At 40.5% G+C, this 18742-nt stretch overlaps 1 long non-coding RNA gene across 1 annotated transcript in view; it reads right to left on the reverse strand.

Moving 5' to 3' along the window:
- Window positions 1-11721: 11721 nt before the first annotated feature.
- Window positions 11722-18742, reverse strand: part of LOC136358506 (uncharacterized) — a 110465-nt gene continuing 103444 nt past the window's right edge. The window contains exon 4 of the long non-coding RNA XR_010743132.1: window positions 11722-11776. This is a non-coding gene — a long non-coding RNA (uncharacterized lncRNA). The remainder of the gene's footprint in view (window positions 11777-18742) is intronic.

Raw genomic sequence — 18742 nt, forward strand, 5'->3', positions numbered from 1 at the left:
ATGGAGAAGTTATTTTATTTTTGCCTGCTTTCACTGCAAAATTATTAATTACAGTGAGCAAGACAATTTAGGCAGAAAATCCCTGATTTGTCAAGCTTCTCAGAAATAGAGCTTTGCATGTAGTCTGTCTATCCCAGTCTCCAGGTAATCTAGAGATGATCTGGCTGTATCCTCCCAAGAAATCCTAACTCTCAGCTTCTAACATTGCCTTGTTACCCCTGTGTGCTGAACATGGCTAAAAAATGGAAATTTGTTCCACATTCCCTTCTCTCTGTCATCACAGATGATTCTGTCAAGTGTCCATCACTCTCATCTATTCCTGGTTACCATTAACTTTTTTCTTCCCTTTGCCCTGTGCAGACAACCCCATTCCTGTGCCAGTCCTTCGTCTGTGTCACTGGTGGCAACATCCCATTTTCTCTCTCCAGATCCATACACACTGTAACCCCATAGTACATATTTAAGGACCAATTTCATCCTTTTCAAACTTAAGCATTTGCTCGAAACGCCAAAAGTAGAAATTTAATTGCCTTTTGCTCCCCTTATCATCCAGAAGGGGAGATGTTTAATGTGGACAGGCAGACTCAGGTTTTAGCTGAGCAGAATCCCTCTTTGGAGATGCCTCTTGTTTTCCACAGAAAAGAAAAAGCTTAGGGTTACTAGCTTTCTAATGCATCACTAAAGTGCTTAAAGGGGATGAGTCCAGGACAAAGTATAGACATTTTTTCCAGTCCCTGATTTGTGATCCTTCATCTCTCAACCTCTGATCCTTTTTTTAAGATTCCAGTTGGTTTGTCTGGTTTGGTTTACATGGACAATTTTATTTTACCTAAAAAGGAAGCTTAAGCCCACAGTTCATCCAGAGATTTTGTAACACAACCCTCCAGTGTGGAGACAAGGCAGGTGACATGCTCTTCATAAATTATTGTAAAGTTTTCCAAACAACTTTTTAACCTTTGTCTGTTCCAAAAGTTAAACTACTTTACTAGGACAGACTGGTATTTAAACTTCAATGGAGAGAAAGAAAAAAAAAAAAAAAAAAAAAAAAGAAAAGGCAGAGATTGGAATGGTGAGTACTCATTCAGTAGCTGAAAGCAAGAGGTTTTTAGAGAGTTAGAAACTACTGCAGAGGACAAGTAAGCTTTTGCCTCAGGTCATTTAAAGCGTCCCTTTCTCCTACTCCATCTTTTCCCTTTTTTCCTGATCCTTCCTCCAGCACATGTCTACTAAAGATCTCAGCCTAAGGAACAGAACTGGGAGGAAGCCAGTATCCAATTCATCTTGGGAGCTTGATTTTATTTTCCATACATCCCCACTGCTTCTTTAGCAATGATGGACATCCTGGCTAACCTGACAAAAACAGTGCTGGCTTTCCTGCAGCATGATGGAGTTTCACAGGCAACCTGATACTCTTGCTCCAGGGCCAGGTGCAGCAGCACTCAGACAGCATCCGGCCCGTTATAGACACAGAAATTGCCAAAATGTCCATTAATTCCAGTGGCACCAGGAAAGGCCTATGGAAGCAAGATGGAAAGGGTAAAAGCCAGGGAATGTGATACAAGTAAGAAGACAAAGCGCCAGCATGTTGTGAGAGAGGATGAAAAAGAAGATAAAGAGTAAGAAGAAATGGTGAGTGCAGAAAAAGGACAACTGCTACACAAAGAGCAACAGACACCATTTGAAAAAGAACATAAGGAAATTTTGCAATTATTGTCCAGAAGTATCTTCTACTTACTACAAAGGTTATGACTGATGATTCACTTATTAAAAACGAAACATTTAGGTCAGAGTGGTTTTGGAGGGTTTGAAAGGAAAGAACAGCTGTCTGTGGCAGGAGGAGCTGGTGGGATGGATCAAACTACAAGTTCAGCTGCATTAGTTACCAACACCTACAAAACCTTTTAAACAAAGAGCCCTTATGACACAGAGAAATGCAAAGGAGGAGAAAAACACATACAAAGAAACGGAAAAAAGGAAATACATAATAAGGGGTTTGGCTGTTCTCTTTGTTTAATGTCATGGGACTACAAAATTTCCTCATTCTCCCTGGATGAAGTCTCTAACTATGTATCTTTGGCAGCTGACACAGCAGCAATAGCTCCAGTTTGATCACTGTGAACATTGCATTGGCTGCACTTTCAAATCATCTCAGCACCCAGCGGCTACTGATTTTGTTGCCAAAATAGGAGACACGCTCTTTCCCACCTACATCCTAATAATAGACATCAGGCTGGAAAATACCATTGAAACAAGAATGGTTTTACTTGGCAGAAGCTGGATAAACCCATGCTCGAGCACATTTCACCTTCAGTCTGAATTGGCCAATCTGTGATGAAGTTCTAACTCCCAGTCTGTAGTGCACTTGAATGAGTCAGTATTTAAATAGAGTATTGCAGCCCAAATACCTTTTAAATGAATATTATGATAATTTAGGAGTGCACAAGGACATGAGAGCTCTAGGCAGGGCAGTGATTTCTAGAAAAAATACAGCTGGCAATAGGGTAAATATTCACCTCAATCTAACTTAAAAGTGCAGCAGAACCTGCACTATTGAACTCCATCTTTCACAGTGCCACCTTGACATACACATTTATACACCTTTGTTCTGTACTCTTCTAAAGGGGACAAGCACAATTTGCTCGAGGAAATTGAAACTGTAAGCTCCTGGCTAATGCCAGCAACACAAAACCCAACAAAAGAAACCAATTTGCTTGCCCATCAAAAATACAGTATTGTATTTAACAGAGACCACACAGTTTCAGTGGGAAAAACACTATACTGACTTAAGATCCAGTTCATTAAATATTCCCTATATTCTTGGTGTAAGAAAGAGCACACCACATGTTGGGGGAGCATAGTTTCCTGGAGGCACCATTTTATCTTTAATTTCCATTAGGTCTTTCATTAACACACCACAATCCCCTCTGCCTAACTGCTCCTGCTGTGCCAGTGATCATACAGTATGTAATGTCAAGTCTGTCTTCATCAGGACTGGGATCAATTAAAAAGCCCAATATTCAAATTATGTTTGCAACTCCCAAAGTGTTGCCACACTTACTCCCTGAGAACAGCAGAAGTATGTCAAACTGTTCCACAGCACATGGTTTTCAGACTGCATTTTTTGCATTATGTTTTCACTTCAGTGCAAACCAAATTTGTACCCATTGCTTTGAATGCCCAGAAGAGCTTTAGGCAGGAACACCCCAGGCCCGGATTGACCCTGATTTTACTGGTGGCATCTCAGTTAGAGGATGATTCACCCAGTCTGCATAATTAACAACACTACAACCACTTAGGGAGATGATTCATCCTATAGGTGGGCTACAAAATGGCCTAAATATGATAACTTCTCCCTGGTAGTTGTAAAAGATTGTCTTTGTTGACTGGGCTATTAATTTAGGGATGTGGGATTGACCTGGAACATAATTAGAGGTTGTGTAGGGAGAGGTATGTGGAATCAGGTTGTGAAAATCCCATCATACCCCATAGCACCATACCCCTAAAAAAGCGGGATCAGGAAAAGATAAATTATGAGGGGCACAAAGTTCACAAGCTGCTCCTGAAATCTTCAGCTTCAGGGAAGAAGACAGTAAAAGTTTGTGAACATAAATAGGGACTTTACGGGAACTTGACAAACCCCATACTTTTATAGTTATTTGCACATAATTGCCCGTCACATAATTCACTGCAGAAGAGAGATTCCCTTTGATTCCAGGCAGAACTGGCATGAGCCCAGGCATTTCTACACAGGAAAGGAACAAACCCAGAGCCACTTTAATATGGTCTGGGGAGTGAAGGGAAGTCTGGGGAGTGAAGGAGTGAGCTCCACTGCACTGTGAGTTGAATTTATCCAGGTCCTTGTAACTCTGCTTTAGCTATGATTGGTACTGGAGACTGACTTTATTCTTATTACTTCTCTCCAACAAATAAGCTTTCACTTTATGTCCCTTCACTGGCTCCCTCTGCCCTGAAACCAGTCTCCTGATTAACGAGATATGGAAAACTTTAAGGAATAGGGCCAAACTGAGGGGGGAGGTTTTTTTTTTTTGGCTCTTTTCAACTTGCATAGGGCTGCGCTAGTCAGAGCAAGAAATCCTTGCAAAAGTTACTGCAGAGTTCCATCGAAATGAAAAGACTGCAGAATCCTTTTGTAGCCTTGAAAATATGCATAGCTAAAACACCAATCCATTCACCCTGAACAAAATAGCCACAAACATTTGTTTTAACAATATAGAGGCCTTAAGAAATGTGTAATTTCACAGCAGCAACCGAACATTTATATTGCGAGCGTTGACCTAACTTCTGAGCTCCTTTTAGTAGGAAGCTCTAAAAATTGTTTAGCAAGAAGGGCTTTCTAAGCTGAGGATCAAGCTGTGAGAAAGAATAAAAAAACAAAAAAAGAGCATTCATTTAAACATTTTCAGAAGCCCCTAAAAACGCCGTTTTCACACAGTAAATCCGCTGCACTTGAATGTCTGCTGGCTCTCTGAAAGGAATGCTCTTCACTGGGATGCAGCCTGCTGTGGTCAAGTATGATGGAAATAAAAGTGTTGCTAATGGTGATTGAAAAGGATTCCCACTGCTGCTGGCCTGTGTTGGTTTTAGATGGGCCAACTCTGTCTAACGGAGAGCAACAGGAGACAGTAAACTTTCTCTAAGACTCCCTAAACTTTGAGTCACCTCTTCTTCCATTCCCTTTTAACACCAGCCTGCCTCATTGTCTCTCTGCAGAGCTTTATATTAACTCAGCCTGGACCAGATTGTCACTGGAAATGCAAAGATGCAGATTTTCACACAAGGGCAAGGCACAAAAAAGGAATGAGCCATGACAATGGGCGTTAGCACAGCAGCAAGTCAACGAGCCCAAAATACTTCTATATTGTGGGGTTAGATCAAGAAACAGAGTTGTACTGAAGGATAAGTATTCAGCCATCCTCTTTAACTGGGATACCTCATGCTGATGGCAACTTCAGGAGCATGGCTTGGTTGTGTCAGTGATTTTGGCTTTTTAAGGAAATTCGGCTTTGCATGGGCACACAGAAGCTTTGGCCAGATAGTACATTGTTGATTTCTTACCTTCTAGAATTCCAACAGTATATGGCAATGCTAAGGGCAGGCAGCAAGGCTGAGGCAGCGAATTTGAGAAAAATCATTAATTTGTCTTCTGACTCTTGAATTCCCTATTCCATGCATTAAGCACAAGACAGACCTCTCCTCCTCACCAGGACTGGACTTCTTTTGGATGTCTTTTCTGCCTCACATGTTGCAGAATCAGCAAACTGTAAATTTTCAGCAGTGGATGTAATTTCAACTGGCCTTTGTCACTAATTGCTTTGAAGTCTTTAAAAGTATCCTGTACCTTTGGGCTCAGAAGGAACTGGGAAATCCAGGTGCTCAGCCAGAGTGAAAAAATCAATCAATGGCATTAAAGAGCAGAATAAATAAGGTATAACTAAGGAAAACCTATTTTTCTTCAAGTGGACTTCAGCAGCTTGAGCACCAGAGGAGCAGGCACTGCCTGGGCTTTGAAATGATGGTGCTGAGCACATGTTGGGGTGTCCCCCCACACCTCATGTGTCTCTCTCCTGCTGACTAGAGCTTGTAATGCTGCATGGCTGCAGAACCTCAGCCAGCTGAAAAACAACCTAGCAAAACACAATAATGGGATGCTTGGCCTGGGGTGATGGTTGCCCAAGAGCACAACTTCTGCTCTTTAAATACATGTATGAGCCTCAAGACTCTGAGGCGGGAAGAGCAGGGTGGGAACACTAGTAGGGCACACACTTTGTTCCAGATGCTTTGTTTCATCCAGGTTCTCTTGCCTGATCTAAGCTGGCACAAACCATGGACCTCAGTGGCATCTGAGAGGATTTCAGCTCTGCTGTGCTGGTTTTTACTCACTCAGTATGCCTCGAGAGGAAGCATAAGAGAGAAGATGAGTCAAAACTTAAATGTACTCCTAAGGGATATTTTGATGGCTGGAAAGCATTTTCAATTCAATGTAAACAATCCCAGCAACAAGGCTGGCCCCTCTTAAGCTACTGTCTTCATATTATGAGCATATCAAAGTCCAGAAGATAATCACACAGAGCCCAATGCATTCAGTAGTCGGTCCTCATCACAGTCTAACTCAGCCTTTTATGACCAGCCTAGCTCTTTTTTGATCAGTCTAGTTTAGTCTTCAGCAAAATGCCAAATGTTGTGGATCAAAGGCTCTAGAAAATGCTCACTTTCGAGCCTGTAAAGACACTGCAATTCTCCAAGTTTGGTTGCTTTTTTTCCTCCCCTACACTTGCACAAGTATCCACTTCAAGCAGTAATCATTTTGTACAACAATTTAAGGTACACTTAAAAGGTAGATCAATGGCTGAGAAATTGGCTGAAAACAATTCTTGCACTCACAAATGTTCATTCACCTACTCCTAGTCTCTGGGATCACATAGCTGAGCAGGCATCCAGCCTTTAGTCATCCTGTGCTGCTGGGAGTGCACCCAGCCTGTTCTCCCTGCCCATGGATGCTGGCTGGGGGTGACTGGAATTGGGATTTGCAAACAATTGGGTTGCCAAGGAAGATGCAAACAGGACAGGGCACATAAGACAGAAACTGAGGTGAAACATTCATTTTACAAGAGAGAAACCGTGGTGAAACTCTCATTTTGCATGTAGAGGTATGAGTGCAAGGGAAGCACGTGGGAACATGTGAAACCTCTTACACTTGATCAAAAATCATGGCACCAGTTTTAATGGGTTCATAATCCTCCCTTCTGTCTCCAGTCACCAGCACACCTCCCAACTTGCTGATAGGAGTTGTGGCACTGAACAAAGCACCTCATTAAAAAGCAAGTCACTAAAGCAAGGGGGCACTGGGCATATATTCACTGACTCACCCTGGCTTCCAGGGAGGCTCCCAGGTCATGGAGACAACAGCCTTGGGCACAGGTTGAGGTGCAGCTCCAACACACTCTCCAGAATATGTTCAATTTTCATCTCTGATCATTGCAGAAAACGATCATGAAAGAGCAAAAAATTTGGCAGGGTCTGCCACATCCTGGTGGCTCTCTGCCCCCAGTGCTGCTGGTCTGCCTGCTCTGGGCAGGAGAACAGGAGAACATCAGTGACCCTGATGGCTGCTGGATCAGAATGGCTGTAAACCATTGGCCTAGATGCTTCTCTGTTTTGTCCCCTCTGGAAATCACAGAAAATGAAGTAGGATGAAAATAAAATTACAGAAAGAAAGAAGAACATCTGGGATGAGCAATTAAGAAGCTGTGGTATCAAAACCTCTGCATTATCTGTTTGGTCATATTTTCTCCTGAGTTTTCCAAATATTCATCATACTTAGCATCCTACAGCCTCATCTTTATCCTGCAGGTCTCACTAAGTATCCAAGATCAAGCTGAAAATTACCAAGTTGGTAGTGTCTAAAGAGGAGAAGTCTGTGTATTTCCAATTTATCCTGCTTCTGCACCCAGGCAGAGTTACTCTGCTCTCTTCTCCCTCAGATTGCCTCTTCCAGATGTACTCATTTTAAATCCATAAAAAAAGTGAATTACCAGGACTGGTGTCAGCAACGTAGTCTCAAAATGTATGACTGTCTTGACAAGAAACTAAACATCAAAAAAATAGAATAATAATATATAATATATATATAATATATATAATATATATATGACTTCTTTCTCAGGCACAACAAAATCTTAATAAAGATTTAGTTTCCTAATGAACTGAATATAAACTTATTTTAAAGTTAAGGCATAGACTAGAACTTGACTTGATGGCTGTAACAACCTCCTTGGGCCTCACTTTTTCCCTAGTGAAAACAGGGTTGCTGAACTACTCAGAAAGAGCTGCAAGTGAAAACATCTTAGGTGAAAGACGTCTTTGTGTTAGGAGAGCTCTCCATATATAACATAAATAACCTTATCTTACTTCTAAAGACACTAAAGGGGAGGAGCAGTTTCCTATTGGAGGTACCAGCAAAGATGAAGTCACACAGAAGAAATAGCTAAAGATGGGATGCTACTGAGTGAGAGCTATGCTATCCCTTATCTCATTTGGAGGTTGGAAAAGGGCTTTCCAGATTCCTGCTGTGAATTTGTCTCAGTGTTTTTTAAGGGCCCTTAAAAATGTCATTTGTCACAGAGTAAATCCTGGATGTCTGGTTACTTTCTGCAGGGAATGCTCTTTGCTGGGCTGCAGCTTGCCAGGGGTCAAATATGACAGAAATGAAGTGTTGCTAATAGTGATTGAAAAGGATTCCTACTGTTTGTGGCTGGTGCTGGTTATTAGAGAGGCCAAATTTGTGGGACAGAAAGCAGCAGGAGACAGTAAACTTTCCCTAAGACTTACTAAACTTTGAATCACCTCTGCTACCAGTGCCATTCTGTCAGACCTATTTGGAGAAAACTGATATTATAATTACTAATCTCAGCAAGGGCCTAATGTGCAACCTGAGGCACTCCTCTGCCAGCTGTATAATTATGGATGGGCTGGAGAGACCTGCAGGCACTGCCTCTGTCCCCCCAAGCCCTAAAACTTACAGGGTTAGGTTACTGCTCTGCCCAGGCTGCTGGGGACAGGTAACTGAGGGGCAAAGTTGCTGGGCTGCCACTGAGAAAAAAAATATTATTGTCAAAACGGACTGCCTGCTATTAAAGGGTTGAATGTCACATAAAAAAACTCCTTTTTTTTTTTTTTTTTTTTTTTTTTTTTTTTTTTTTTTTTTTTGAGTGATGCTGGTGTCTAGAGGGCTGTTTGAGGCAGGATTCACCCCCTCTCAGGCAACAAATATCGATGGCTGAGAACATTTTTGTTTTGCTGTATTATTTCCTCCATCTCTTTCTGCACCCCTCGGATTAAACCTGCACCAGAAATCAGTTTGGGCTACATGTAGTTCAACTTTATCCTCTACAGTCTCTTGGGCACATTGTAAACACATTTTTTTAAACCCTAGGTGCCATTCATTATCAAAAATTCTGGGCTTTGAATTTTTGTCCACCAAAAGGAGATAAACCCCTGAATGCAGTAAGAGAAATGGGTCCTTATTCAAGCAGAGTGGAACAAGGAGTGTGCACCTCAAACAAGCAATGTGAAAAGTGAACCCAGATGAAGGCCGCGACGTTGTGAACCCTATAGACACGCTGACCTAGACAAGTGAGTGATCCTTCTGCAAAAAAGGTGATCCTTGCCCCAAATTCAGTGTGGATAGAAACACTAAATGCAGGATCAGGCCTGGAGGACAGGACTCTCAACAGACTGATCACCTTTTTCTGGAGTGCTGAGCAGGCTGCTGCCCTATTGATTCCTACAGCAATAGAGGGGGCTTAGCACCTCAGAGCATCAAATTTCCAAGCCTGGAAGAGACCTGGGCTCTGGAATGGATTAAAGTCACATGTGATGTATTTAGAAAGGCCTGAATTCAGTTGCAGCGCTCAGTAACAGCAACCACCATTTATTCTGGTTACTACAATTCATTTGGACAGTGTTTACAATATCATCCCCTTCCTCCATTATTAGACAAACAACTTTGATAGGTAGCCTTTTATTTTTTACAGCATTTCAGAGCAGAATAAACACGCAGCCTGGGTTATTTATGGAGTGAGCTCTCTGTATGAGGTGCCTCAGCCAAGGGAGTGTGGATTCAATAGTGCACACGCTGTGTGTATCCAACCAGACAACAGTGACCCAGCAGTCAGTGAGGAAAGGGAGGGAGGAAAAACACATGCAAGACACCATCTTCAATATGTCATGTCATCAAAAAACCCTCCCCATAAACGTTAGGGAGTCAAATTGTGTTCTACTGACCCAGAAGAGTGATCAGAACTGATTTACAGGATTTTTCCTGTTGGCCAGGGAAGCAAGAGAAACACCTGAGGCTTCATTTCCCTGTTTGTGCTTATTCCCTAGGAAATGCCACGTCAGTTGTTTGGGGAAGTGTGGCTGGCATTTGGTGGACATGAGTACTGCAGATGGTTGCAGAAAGGCAGTCTCACATGAAAGGGTTTTTTTTTTTTTCTAAAAATTTAGGATGAAGATGAGGTTTTTTTAGTTGAAGGAGAAGATATTCAGAGGAAAGGAGAAAGAACAAAATGATCAGGTTTTATTCCACATGCTTTTGCCATCTGCTAAAGCACAAAATCGTTTCCACAGGCAGGCTAACAGAGGACCTAACTCAAAATTGACAAATTCTGAAATCCTTCTATATACAGCACATAAAGTACAAGCCTCGTTACTTCGTGGGTTTTTTTTCATTTTTGATCCTTCATCCCACCAATAATTTGGGATTATACAACAAATGGATACCACCACAGGAACATTGGTTCACACCCAGAAGCTTTTGGAACAGTGGAACAGTTGCAATAAGTTTAACTGCGTGCCTATTTGTAAGTATTATCCATAAACTAGTTGTATGTCTTGATCTTAACTAAAACACACCTAAAAATGACCAACCAGCTCTTGCTGCCTCATCCACTGACTAGACTTCCAGTTGCAAATGCTGAGATCCAGCTCATCCCTAGTCCCCTACACATGCACATAATGAATAAACTCAGCACATCAACAAAAAGGCTAAACAGCTTGTCAGAAAAGAATCAAACCAGCAAACACACATACACACAAAATAAATATCAAATAAATAGCAATGACTGCAATTCACATGCGTTTGCCTTTAGGAATTAATGAAATTCAAGTGTTTACTGCATGTTCAAGATGAGAAGTTGATTTAAGGTCAGAAAACTGAAGAAAAAAACCTCAAAGGCTGCATTGTAACATATCATCATCCTGCTCCGGGGACAGGTTTCTGAATACGACCAGGAAGTTTTGAAAAACTTCCTTCTGGCTTCCATAAAAAATTGTACTCCTAAACCCAGATTAACCAGAAACTATACTTTGCATTGTTAAAGAGCAGCCAGTCCTCCCATTTATTTCAGAGCACTTTTTTTAAAAAAAAAACCATTCCCTCCATCTAGACAAGATCAAAAAATGATGTAGCTTGTCACTGTAATGCAAAGTTAAATCATAATGCTAATTTCACATGTCATGTTACAGGAATGATTGATATAAATAAATCTGGAGCTGCTTGATAAGAAATATACAAACACGTCCCTTCTCTTTTAGAAAAGTTCATACGAGCCAAAGCCAAGCCTCTTATGTTTTTTATCAGATCATTCCTCATTTTGAATATTTTCCCACGACTTAGCACATTTTTTAATAAAAAGATAAAGCCTTTTTATAGAATAGACTTCTCCTTGCACAGTTAATACTGGAGAAATCTCAGGTCTTCTTTCAAAATATTTGATACCAGACTTGATACATCAACAGATATGAAGTAGAGCAACAGAAAAAAAGATTAACTTGTGTCAAACATCAATGTCTCTGCTTCTAAATTATTCTCATTTATAGCACAGCAGCACTTAAGAGCCTCCCACATGACCCCTTGCACTAGGCTCTCCCTATGGAGCTGCCTGGAAGGTTCTGTCTGGATGATTCCAAAATCAGAAACTCTGATCAGCCGGTGACCTGTACACCAAGAACCTGTATCTCCACAACCTTCCAACTCAGAAAGGAAAAAGACTGGCAGGAATCAATGTCTGTTCATCTGGATGTCAAAACTTCCTGGAGGAGTGACATTCAATGCTAACCAGTATTTTGGTCAGTATGTAATTCCTGCAATTTTAGGTTTTAATGCCATCTTCACCTCTAGATGATTAGAGCAAGACTTACCTCCAAACACTGGCCATTGTTCTGCTGGACGATGAGCTTCCCTCAGAGCCAGTCACTGTCAAATTCAGAAGACAGGAAAAAATCAGCACAGAGAACCCTCTCAAAACTTGTCGCCTTTTGAGGATACAGACAATTTTCAAATCAGTCCCTCAATACTGAAACACAGTACATTTCCTGAAGTATTTCCCTTTGAGGCTGACTCTCCTTTCAGGAGGCATGGTTAATAGCACGCTGTTCCTTATCTGTGCTCTTACATGAACTAGAGGCAGTAGAAGACATGTAAAGGCACAGACAGTTTATTCATGGATGTATCTGCCCCAGGAGCCCAGCTTTACTGATTCCTCAACAGGCCATGGCATTCCCAGTTGTGCCAGAGCCTGAAATCACAAAGAGGAGGTGTGCTTTCTTAAAAAACCCATCAACTTCAGCTCCAAAGACTCTTTGGTGTTATTCACTGCAGCTGTGGTTTGCCAGGGGAATATTCCCTCCAGGCATGAGAGTAAGTCTCTGGGGGAATAAGGTTACCTTGGGCAACTTCACAACAGACCTGGCACAAAGAGCTTTTTAGGGGATGGACCATGTACAGCAGGAACTGTGACCTAAATAAGAGCATGCAGCAGGAATTTGCAAGTGCTGTCTCCAAGGAGATAGCTGATATCCTTGAGTAAAAGAAAACCTAAAACATGATTTTGAGTTTCCTGCCATCTTTCTTCTACCATGCCATGAGCCAGCACTCTGGAGGAGCACATAGTTTGAAACCTCCCTTCCACATCCCACTTGTGCACCTACAGGTTTTGTCCTCGTGACTTGGCCAACTATGACTTTGTTTACAGAGGGAATTACTTCCTTCTCTACTGAGATGAGTTGCCCAGTGCTGACTTGTTTTATTACTTCTAAATTACAATCAAATACACTATAATTTGTCCAAGCTTGACATCTGCTTTCACTAGCTCTCAGTATTTGCAAAAGCTTTTCAAGAAATGCGAGGGAACCAATTCCAAGAAGACAAGCTTTTCACACCTCAGCATACATAATTAGAGCACAAAAGATTTAATGGAGGTTTTTTTGGGAGGGGTTTCTCCCTATTCAATTCTCACTTCAGGTTTCTTAACTATGAAGCAACGCCTCCCTCTTGTACCATACAAAGGAAAATTTGCTGCTGTGGCACTCTAGACCTCTATTTCAAACATACCATCATAGCCCAGTCCTACATGCAAGACAAAATCTGTATTTTGCAACATCACTTTGGGGAAAAGACCAAAATACAGCACACCTTGCTTCTTAAAATTCAAGGTTGTTGTCTAAGTAAGCTTGTTTTCTGTACAGAGGTGCCATTCACCACTTCTTTCCTAGGTTAGGAAGAGGCTAGTCCCCTAAAACAAGGGAAAAGGAGGACCTGGCATACCTTTTTTTCTAGTGCTAGTGAACTATTAGCAGAGCTGTCACACCTTCAGCAAAACAACCTGGTGGGATCCAGTGGATTTACACCTGTCCCAGTGTGCTCGTTTAGCCCTTACTGGGCTGAGGTTTCTGAAGGGCTCTATTTTCCTTTGGTTTATTTGTGTCTCTGTGTGTTTGGCAGTACACAAACATGCTGCCTGTGTGCTCGTGGAAAAAAATTAATGCTGTAGCAACATTGTCCCTCCTGAGCGTACAACCAGAAGCACAGTGTGAGAAATTCATGGAGTTCAATCCTTGGGAGTATTTTTGAATCAATAGCCCCTTTATTTATATTGTAGCTGCATTCCAATTTATCACCTACAAATATCCTCCATAATAAATAAGGGAAGGAAATGGAAATATTGCAGTGAAATTGTAATAATTCAACGCTGGCTCTGCACATAATAAAGTTGTAGAGGGAATCTGTGCTTTTTTTGGTTGCCACTAAGCATCAGCAACAACTGATGGTCTTAAGTTAACAAGCTAATATTTCATCCATGGATACCAGAGTGATAATGGCTAAATATGCCAGTCGAGGGAATGAGCACATGTGCAGCTATTTGCCTGACACAACTTCTGCTGTCATGGCCTATTAAAACCAGTTTACATGTGCATGTCGAATTTGATGAATATGTATGTGACCTCTTTCATAGCTATCACTCATTGGACTCCAGCCCTCATGGCAGAGAAAAAACAGCACCTCTCATTAAACACAGCTTGAGTTACAGGCATGTTATGTTAATATTCCTTCAGAACTTTAGGGGGTTTTCTTCTCCTTTTAATAAATCTTTAGACAAAAATAATTTAAAAGTATGATTAATAAAAAAAACCCAAACACGACACTTTCCTATTATTTCTCTCCCCTTTCTCTTGGTGAATGTGCTTTGAAACTCTCCTTCTCCAGAAAAAGAGAAGGTAAATGAGTTTGTAGGTGACATATTCAACTGATAGGAGCCAAATGCAATTTCTCTTACATAAGGTCTTGAAAAGAATTTGGAGAAAAAAAGAAAAACCAGAAAACACACTAAAACCAGATGAAATTTTTTTAGGCAAAAATGGGATTTTCTATACTAAACCTCATATTTGATGCAAATATGTATAGTGCTGTGTATTGGAGTTTAACTATATGCAGTGAATGTCCATCTGAATTTGCAGCCATCCCACTTTTTCTGCACCTGGACAGAAGGAGAACTAGAATTCTGAACCCCAGTGCTACAGAAAGTGCTTTCACCCAATTTCCTATAGAAATTTTAAAAGCCCAGGAGGCAAAGGAAAGGATCCAAGCTTTTGGTGTTTATGAGAATCCAAGTGAACTTTTGAATCTTTCGAGGTTTCTTCACTGCTGTTTAAAAAGCATAAATTACAGGGTAAAAGCAAGGATGCAGCCAGATTGTGCAGTGCATATATGGCAAATATTTACTCACACGAACATTTCCAGTCCATCTGCTCTGCAGATAGAGTAAATATTTCACAAACTGACACTTGAGTTGGTAACACCAAACCAGAAAAGGCACATCCACGTAGGCATTGGTACACTGCAACATCCACAACAAAAGCCATATTCTTCTCCAGTTACATGGGTTTGATATACCCAAATGGAAGCAGTAAGAAGGTTTGTATCACAGTACAAAAAAACCCAGAAATTAGTGCACTATTTTTTTTTTTCATGTAACTGGAGGGGTCACTTCTCTGATTTGCAATGAGATTTTTTTTTTTTCAATTTTTTGTTTCTTCTGGCTCATCTGCGTCTGCCACATGCAGATAGTTCGGGATTCTTGATCCAGGAACTAAAAGAATTGGCCAAAATACAAGTTTGCTTGACTGCTCAAATCCAACCCCTGACCTCAGCAGGGGCATGCCGTGAGTAAGGTGAGAAGAATTCAGTATGTGACTGAATTGCACTAAATATAGCACTAAATTGATGTGTTGGCATCAGATACTTTTTGGACTGAGTAGGGCATGAAAGAAAAACAGATTATAAGCAGAACATTCCACTTTGAGGGGAAAAAAAAAAAAAAGGAAGAAAATGATAAAAAGTTCTCCATGATAATTTCAACAGCATTTTAAAATGTTCTAAAATAAACCTTTATAAAGACAGTCTAATTCCTAGCCATGACACTTCTGTCTAAATATTTATTTTGCAAATATCAAAACCTTTTAATTAAAGTAAAAAATATTTCACTTGATCCATCAGGGTTTGTTTTTGATTTATTTTAAACATAATTTTTGTATTTGATTTATTTAAATTTTATTAATTATTTTTGTTTTAATTCACAACATGCCAAAAAAAGAGAAAAATTTCAAGGCTCCCATATCAATTGGTAGGTGTTTTGCAATTTGTAATCTGGAGCATATTTTGAAACGATTACCTTTCTTTTTAAGTCAGTCTGAAAATAATCTTGGAATTCTTAGAATTTCCATTATCTATTTCTGCTGAGAAGTATTTTCCACAAGTGAAAAGTCCCCAAAGGCAATGGTCTGGAAAGAAAAGAAAAAAAAAATGACAAGAAAAAGGATAGGACAAATTCCAAGTCATTTCAATATTCAAGTTAGATTAGATAGTGAGATCTAATCAGACCCAGGAGGGACATTTATATAGCTGAAATTCTACCCAAAAACCCTGAATGAAGGAGAGGAACCCATTCAGCCCAGTTACATTTGGCAAACCTGATAATGGAGAGGTAAAATTCCTCATGAGGGTAGTGTTGGTGGTGGTATGGAAACAAACTCATTTATAAAACCTGATGGCTTTTTTTCTCCTAGCAGGTATATTTTTCTATGAGAAAGAGCCAACAACTCTAGCAATATACACACATTAATTTTCAGCACTGCAGAAGTGCTGATGCTGACAAAGGAACAGTGAGTTTGAACAAACTCTTGCCACAGGGATAAGAAACTCAGTGAGGTAGGGAAGCACTGCTGGCTCTGCTGCCTGCCAGGGATGAGGCAAATCCCAAGCTGGGGATATCCATGCACCAGATAAAAATTCCTGTGTCAGAGTGTGTGGTATAGAGCACCTATGGTATAGAGGCGTGTCTTGCTCTCATTTTCTCTCCAATTTGCGCTCTTCCACAGCAGGATTTGACCCAATCAGCCTGAGGATTTCAGGACATCCTCCTGATGCCTTGGGAAGGCTGAGTGGGAGCAGAGACTGGACAGAGCTGGAGAATAAAGTAGGGATTTATTGAAAGGCCTCCAGGATCCACCTTGGGCAGGACAGGGCCTGACCAGGGCTACACTCAGGGTGGACTAAGAATGGGCACAAAATGGACAACTGGTCACGAGGTCTCACATTTTTATAAGTTTTGGTCCATTTGCATATTGGGGTTGAATTGTCCAATTACAGCTTCAGGTTGTGAGGTCCCATCCTTCTTGTTCCTCCCTCCAGCCCACCCTTGTCTGTGCTTTTGGGGCTGAAAGCTGTCCTTGGTGTGCAGCAGGAAAAGGATTTGTTTTGTCTCCCTGCTCTGTGCAGAGCTGACTGACACTGAATGTGAGGTTCAGAACTGCACCCCAGGGCAGCGCAGAGTCTGAAAATATGAAAGCTAAAACTTAAGGCATCACTCCTAACTGAGCATAAGGATGGTACAGATGCAACACAAATTTCCTATGTTTTGTTTTCTGTTTAATAAAGATGTGGTGTCCTCACATCATGTCTGTGCAACATCCTTAGCGTCCTTTCCTGGCTTTTCTTACACATTTCTCCCTGGCATACATGAATCGTTAATCTTCGGAACGTGAACTTGGTTTTGCCTCCTCTACCTGACATAAAAAAACCCCACAATAAAAACTAAAAGAAAACAAAAAACCCCAAACCAAAACAAAAAATTCCAGAACAGACATTTCACCCATGTAATCCTATGGTTTTCGATTTGCCCAAATTTTAGAATATAGGGCTATTGCCCTGAGGGGCAGAGACCTTCAGGCTTGTGAGAAAGATCCTTCTTAACCCACCAGGCCTGAGCTGCTGGCTTTCATTCTCATCCATTTTCTGAAGGGAAGCTGTGAACAATGCAAATGCTACAGAACAAGGTAGCTGCCTGTGCTTTTCCACTCTACTAAAACAGCTTCTGCAGCAGCATGTCCAAAACAGCCCTTAAAATGCTTGTCCAGGCATAGTCCTGCACCACCTATTTTGATTTTCACATCCCCTTTTGGACTGTCTGTGCTAAGATTGCTTACATGCCCCAAGTTCAATTAGTGAAAAATCAGAGATGTGGGTATGGCTGTTGTATGCAAAGTGAGCTCGGAAATTCCAATTTTTTCAGGTGCTAAGCATGCAAAAATGTCACACAAATTCTTCCAGAAATACAAATGTCAGGAACAGAAGTGACGCTGTAAAACTGCTAACGAAAAAAAGAAAAACAATCCAAACCCACAACCTTGACTGATTCAAAAAAGAACAAAAATAGATGTGACAAAATTTATGGGTTTGATGAGGAAAAATACTGCCAGGACACCAGAAATAGGTGACAAAAAATATCCACTCTAACTCAGCCCAAGAACTGATATACATGGAGAGCTTTCCACAGTTTGTTTCAAAGGCTAGAAAATGTCCATATCAAATTACAGGGCACATCACACTTTCTGTATCAGCTCTTACTTAATAAAGTAATACTGAAATAAAATGCTCCTGTCATATTCCCTTGTGGCCAAAGAGAAGTATAGAAGTGTCCATTCTGTGTCTCTGAAATCAGATGCACATTTTCCTTTAAATGGACACTTTCTGGGTACACGTCAAGATAATGTAAACAAAACTAAATTTAATTCAATAGAAATCTTATCATTCTCATGTAGAGTAAAACAAAGAAGAGTTTAAAAGATCTCCAGGGTAATCTTCTGGTACCCACAGTTATAGCCAAACATGAAATCTCTGCTAATAACTCTTATTTACATATATATTAAACACGTATACCATTAGGAGATAAGTACATATTGATAGAGCCATGAAGTTTAGTGGTTTCTTTGAACACATATTTCTAAAGTAAGTACCTTACTTATGGTTTAATAGAAATTCTCGTTAATTTAGAGATTAGGAATGAGATATATATAATTCTAGGGGTTCCTGGGAAGTTAAATCTTTGAAAAAACAGAAAGGTGTTAGATGTGGGTACGGGAGAAAAAGAAATTCTGCTTTTCAACGGATAGAAAAAAATCGGGGTTTCAAACTAGAAATGTATTCAGTCAGTCATTAGGAAAAAGCTAATGAAGAAAAAACATGAAACTTTTAAATAGACCTTGTCCATGTTCCAAGAGAAAAATGGAAAAATATTTCTTTGGCCTCAGCCCCTTCCCCACTATATGATATGAAGCATGAAAACACATTGAACTGGATTTCAGAAACCTGAGCTTTACTGAAAGTGTAAACAATGGAAGGACAAGCAAAATTAGAATTTTAGGATTAAATGTGGTCTGAGCTAAGACTTGAACGTGACAAGTGTGATTACACTTGAGAGACAAAGAGAAATCTTCTCAGTTCAAGCAAGTTCTTCTAGAGGAAAACGTGTAAGAAGTATTTTCCAAAAAAGCTGGAACTTCGCTTAGAACTGCAGATTTCAGAAGTTTCTGCTTTCTATAGGGC

The sequence above is a fragment of the Sylvia atricapilla genome, chromosome 3 (genome assembly GCF_009819655.1).
Source record: "Sylvia atricapilla isolate bSylAtr1 chromosome 3, bSylAtr1.pri, whole genome shotgun sequence".
Classification (NCBI taxonomy): domain Eukaryota; kingdom Metazoa; phylum Chordata; class Aves; order Passeriformes; family Sylviidae; genus Sylvia; species Sylvia atricapilla.